This window comes from Bos indicus, chromosome 12, assembly GCF_029378745.1.
Source record: "Bos indicus isolate NIAB-ARS_2022 breed Sahiwal x Tharparkar chromosome 12, NIAB-ARS_B.indTharparkar_mat_pri_1.0, whole genome shotgun sequence".
NCBI lineage: Eukaryota > Metazoa > Chordata > Mammalia > Artiodactyla > Bovidae > Bos > Bos indicus.
In genome coordinates this window covers 27,332,040-27,338,470 of record NC_091771.1, presented here as the reverse complement: position 1 = coordinate 27,338,470, position 6,431 = coordinate 27,332,040, and the positions used below count along the sequence as shown (strand labels likewise).

The following is a 6,431-nucleotide window of genomic DNA, read 5'->3' as shown; positions in this document are numbered from 1 at the left end:
CCTACAGATTAAACTCAAGAAGAAACACATTGAGACACACATTAATCAAGCTAACAGAGATTAAGCACAAAGGGAAAAGCAACAAGTAACATACATGGTAAATCCCATACAATTAACAGTGGATCTTTCAGCAGAAATTCTACAGGCCAGAAGGGAATGGCAGGATATATTTAAAATACTGAAAGAGAAAAACCTACAACCACGATTACTATACCCGGCAAAGATCTCATTCAAAGTTGAAGGAGAAATCAAAAGCTTTACAGACAAGCAGAAATTAAGAGAATTCAGCAACACCAAACCAGGCTTGCAACAAATTCTAAAGGGACTTACATAGCCAGTAAACACAAGAGAAAGGAAAGACCTACAAAAGCAAATCCAAAACAATCAAGAAAATGCCAGTAGGAACATATGTATCAATAATTACCTTAAATGTAAATGGATTAAATGAACCAACCAAAAGATACAGACGGACTGAATGGATACAAAAACAAGACCCATATAAATGCTAGCCTACAGGAGATCCACTTCAGACCTAGAGACACATACAGACTGAAAGTAAAAGGTTGGGAAAAGATATTCCATGCGAAGGGAAACCAAAAGAAAGCTGGAGTGGCAATCCTTATTTCAGACAAAACAGACTTTAAAGAATATCATAAGAGACAAAGAAGGACACTACAGAATGATCAAGGGATCAATCCAAGAAGAAGACGTAGCAATTGTAAATGTCTATGCACCCAACATAGGAGCACCTCAATACATAAGGCAAATACTAACAAGCATAAGCAGAGAAATCAACAGCAACACAATAATAATAGGGGGACTTTAACACCCCACTGTTATCAATGGACAGATCATTAAAACAGAGAATCAATAAGGAAACACAAACTTTAAATGAAACATTAGACCAAATGGACCTAATTGATATCTTCAGGACTTTACATCCAAATGCAAAAGAATACACTTTCTTCTCAAGTGCACATGGAACATTCTCCAGGATAGACCACATCTTGGGCCACAAATCAAGCCTCAGTAAATTTAAGAAACTTGAAATTGTATCAAGTATCTTCTCTGACCACAATGCTGTGATATCAACTACAGGGAAAAAACAGCAAGAAACAAACTCTCACAAATTATTGGAGATTAAACAATACATTACTAAATAACAAAGAGGTTACTGAAGAAATAAAAAAAGAAATCAAAAGATTCCTAGAGACAAATGACAACAAAAACACAATGACCCAAAACCTATCAGATCAGATCAGATCAGATCAGATCAGTCGCTCAGTCGTGTCTGACTCTTTGCGACCCCATGAATCGCAGCACACCAGGCCTCCCTGTCCATCACCAACTCCCAGAGTTCACTCAGCCTCACGTCCATTGAATCAGTGATGCCATCCAGCCATCTCATCCTCTGTCATCCCCTTCTCCTCCTGCCCCAAATCCCTCCCAGCATCAGAGTCTTTTCCAATGAGTCAACTCTTTGCATGAGGTGGCCAAAGTACTGGAGTTTCAGCTTTAGCATCATTCCTTCCAAGCAAAAGCAGTTCTAAGAAGGAGGTTTATAGCAATACAGTCATACCTCAAGAAGCAAGAAAAGTATTGAATAAACAGCCTAACTCTACATCTAAAGCAGCTGGAAAAAGAAAAACAAAAACCCCCAAAGTCAGCAGAAGGAAGAAGGTCATAAAAATCAGAGCAGAAATAAATGAAAAAGAAATGAAAGAAACAATAGTAAAGATTAATAAAACTAAAAGCTGGTTCTTTGATAAGACTAACAAAATTGACAAACCACCAGCCAGACTCATCAAGAAAAAAAGGGAGAAAAATCAAATCAATAAAATTGGAAATGAGAAAAGAGAGGTTACAACAGACAACACAGGAATACAAAGGATCATAAGGGAATATTATGAGCAACTATATGCTAATAAAATGAATGACCTAGAGGAAATGGACAGATAGTTATAAAAGATCAACCTCCCAAGACTGAACCAGAAAGAAATAGAAATTATGAACAACCCAATTACAAACACTGAAATTGAAACAGTAATCAAAAATCTCCCCAGAAACAAAAGCCCAGGGCCAGATGGCTTCACAGGGGAATTCTACCAAACATTCAGAAAAGAGCTAATGCCTATTTTTCTGAAACTTTTCCAAAAAATTGCAGAAGGAAGACTTCCAAACTCATTCTATGAGACCACAACCACCCTGATACCAAAATCAGGGAAAGACAAAAGAAAAAAGAAAATTACAGACCAATGTCACTGATGAACATAAATGCAAAAATCCTCAACAAAATTCTAGCAAACAGAATCCAATGTCACATTAAAAAGCTCATACACCATAATCAAGTGAGGTTTATTCCAGAGATGCAAGAATTCTTCAATATACACAAATCAATCAATGTGATATACCATATCAACAAATTGAAAGATAAAAACCATATGATCATCTCAATAGATGCAGAAAAAGCCTCCACAAAAGTCAGCATCCATTTATGATAAAAATGCTTCAAAAAATGGTCATAAAAGGAACCTACCTCAACATAGTAAAGGCCATATTTGAAAAGCCCACAGCAAACATTATTCTCAATGGTGAAAAGCTAAAAGCTATCCCTCTAAGATCAGGAATAAGACAAGGGTGTCTACTCTCATGACTATTATTCAACATAGTTTTGAAAGTCCTAGCTACATCAATTAGAGAAGAAAAAAAATAAAAGGAATCCAGATCAGAAAAGAAGTAACACTCACTGTTTGCAGATATGATACTATACATCAGTTGGGTTCAGTTCAGTCGCTCAGTCGTGTCCGACTCTTTGCGACCCCAGGAATCGCAGCATGCCAGGCCTCCCTGTCCATCGCCAACTCCCGGAGTTCACCCAGACTCACGTCCATTGAGTCAGTGATGCCATCCAGCCATCTCATCCTCTGTCGTCCCCTTCTCCTCCTGCCCCCAATCCCTCCCAGCACCAGAGTCTTTTCCAATGAGTCAGCTCTTCGCATGAGGTGGCCAAAGAGTGGAGTTTCAGCTTTAGCATCATTCCTTCCAAAGAAATCCCAGGGCTGATCTCCTTCAGAATGGACTGGTTGGATCTCCTTGCAGTCCAAAGGACTCTCAAGAGTCTTCTTCAACATGGACATGGAACAACAGACTGGTTCCAAATAGGAAAAGGAGTGAAGAGGAACTCAAAAGCCTCTTGATGAAAGTGAAAGTGGAGAGTGAAAAAGTTGGCTTAAAGCTCAACATTCAGAAAACGAAGATCATGGCATCCGGTCCCATCACTTCATGGGAAATAGATGGGGAAACAGTGGAAACAGTGTCAGACTTCGGCGCTCAGCCTTCTTCACAGCCCAACTCTCACATCCATACGTGACCACAGGAAAAACCATAGCCTTGACTAGACGGACCTTTGTTGGCAAAGTAATGTCTCTGCTTTTGAATATGCTATCTAGGTTGGTCATAACTTTCCTTCCAAGGAGTAAGCGTCTTTTAATTTCCTGGCTGCAGTCACCATCTGCAGTGATTTTGGAGCCCAGAAAAATAAAGTCTGACACTGTTTCCAATGTTTCCCCATCTATCTCCCATGAAGTGATGGGACCGGATGCCATGATCTTCGTTTTCTGAATGTTGAGCTTTAAGCCAACTTTTTCACTCTCCACTTTCACTCTCATCAAGAGGCTTTTGAGTTCCTCTTCACTTTCTGCCATAAGGGTGGTGTCATCTGCATATCTGAGGTTATTCATATTTCTCCCGGCCATCTTGATTCCAGCTTGTGTTTCTTCCAGTCCAGCGTTTCTCATGATGTACTATGCATATAAGTTAAATAAGCAGGGTGACAATATACAGCCTTGACATACTCCTTTTCCTATTTGGAACCAGTCTGTTGTTCCATGTCCAGTTCTAACTGTTGCTTCCTGACCTGCATACAGATTTCTCAAGAGGCAGGTCAGGTGGTCTGGTATGCCCATCTCTTCCAGAATTTTCCACAGTTTATTGTGATCCACACAGTCAAAGGCTTTGGCATAGTCAATAAAGCAGAAATAGATGTTTTTCTGGAACTCTCTTGCTTTTTCCATGATCCAGCAGATGTTGGCAATTTGATCTCTGGTTCCTCTGCCTTTTCTAAAACCAGCTTGAACATCAGGAAGTTGACGGTTTACGTATTGCTGAAGCCTGGCTTGGAGAATTTTGAGCGTTACTTTACTAGCATGTGAGATGAGTGCAATTGTGCGGTAGTTTGAGCATTCTTTGGCATTGCCTTTCTTTGGGATTGGAATGAAAACTGACCTTTTCCAGTCCTGTGGCCACTGCCGAGTTTTCCAAATTTGCTGGCATATTGAGTACAGCACTTTCACAACATCATCTTTCAGGATTTGAAATAGCTCAACTGGAATTCCATCACTTCCACTAGCTTTGTTCGTAGTGATGCTTTTTAAGGCCCACTTGACTTCACATTCCAGGATGTTGGCTCTAGATGAGTGATCACACCATCATGATTATCTGGGTCGTGAAGATCTTTTTTGTACAGTTCTTCTGTGTATTCTTGCCATCTCTTCTTAATATCTTCTGCTTCTGTTAGGTCCATACCATTTCTGTCCTTTATAGAGCCCATCTTTGCATGAAATGTTCCTTTGGTATCTCTAATTTTCTTGAAGTAATCTCTAGTCTTTCCCATTCTATTGTTTTCCTCTATTTCTTTGCATTGATCACTGAGGAAGGCTTTCTTATCTCTCCTTGCTGTTTTTTGGAACTCTGCATTCAGATGCTTATATCTTTCCTTTTCTCCTTTGCTTTTCACTTCTCTTCTTTTCACAGCTATATGTAAGGCCTCCCCAGACAGCCATTTTGCTTTTTTGCATTTCTTTTCCATGGGGATGGTCTTGATCCCTGCCTCCTGTACAATATCACAAACCTCCGTCCATAGTTCATCAGGCACTCTATCTATCAGATCTAGGCCCTTAAATCTATTTCTCACTTCCACTGTATAATCATAAGGGATATGATTTAGGTCATACCTGAATGGTCTAGTGGTTTTCCCTACTTTCTTCAATTTAAGTCTGAATTTGGCAATAAGGAGTTCATGATCTGGGCCACAGTCAGCTCCTGGTCTGGTTTTTGTTGACTGTATAGAGCTTCTCCATCTCTGGCTGTGAAGATTATAATCAATCTGATTTCAGTGTTGACCATCTGGTGATGTCCATGTGTAGAGTCTTCTCTTGTGTTGTTGGAAGAGGGTGTTTGCTATGACCAGTGCATTTTCTTGGCAAAATTCTATTAGTCTTTGCCCTGCTTCATTCTGTATTCCAAGGCCAAATTTGCCTGTTACTCCAGGTGTTTCTTGACTTCCTACTTTTGCATTCCAGTCCCCTATAATGAAAAGGACATCTTTTTTGGGTGTTAGTTCTAAAAGGTCTTATAGGTCTTCATAGAACCGTTCAACTTCAGCTACTTCAGCATTACTGGTTGGGGCATAGGCTTGGATTACTGTGATATTGAATGGTTTGCCTTGGAAATGAACAGAGATCATTCTGTCATTTTTGAGATTGCATCCAAAGCCAAAAGAAACTATTAGAAAATTGCTAGAGTTAGCAAATTCAGCAAAGTCGTGGGATACAAGGTCAATACACAGAAATCACTTGCATTCCTATATACTAATAATTAAAAATGAGAAAGAGAAATCAAGGAATCAATACCATACACCATTGCAACAAAAATAATAAAATATCTAGATATAAACCTGCCTAAGGAAACAAAAGACCTGTATATGGAAAACTATAAGACACTGATGAAAGAAATCAAACATGACATAAACAGATGGAGAGATATTCCATGTTCCTGGGTAGGAAGAATCAATATTGTGAAAATGACTATACTACCAAATGCAATCTATAGATTCAATGTGATCCCTATCAAATTACCAATGGCTTTTTTCACAGTACTAGAACAAAAATTTTCACAATTCATATGAAAACACAAAAGACCCCAAATAGCAAAAGCAGTCTTGAGAAAGAAGAATGGAGCTAGAGGAATCAACCTTCCTGACTTTGAATTATAGCACAAAGCTACAGTCATCAAGACAGTATGGTACTGGCACAAAAACAGAAATGTAGACCAATGGAACAAGATAGAGAACCCAGAGATAAACCCATGCACCTATGGGTACCTTATTTTTGACAAAGGAGGCAAGAATATACAATGAGGCAAAGACAGCCTCTTCAGTAAGTGGTGCTGGGAAAACTGGACAGCTATGTGCAAAAGACTGAAATAAGCTCACTACCTAACATCATACACAAAGATAAACTCAAAATGGATTAAAGACCTAAATGTAAGACCAGAAAGTATTAAACTCTTAGAAGAGAACATAGGCAGAACTCTTGATGACATAAATCAAAGCAAGATCTTCTATGACCCACCTCCTAGAGTAATGGAAATAA

The 6,431-nt window shown here is 39.0% G+C and overlaps 1 pseudogene; it reads right to left on the bottom strand.

The window, feature by feature from the left end:
* Nucleotides 1-4,165: 4,165 nt before the first annotated feature.
* On the bottom strand, nt 4,166-5,620 carry LOC139186288 (uncharacterized; annotated as a pseudogene).
* Nucleotides 5,621-6,431: the final 811 nt, after the last annotated feature.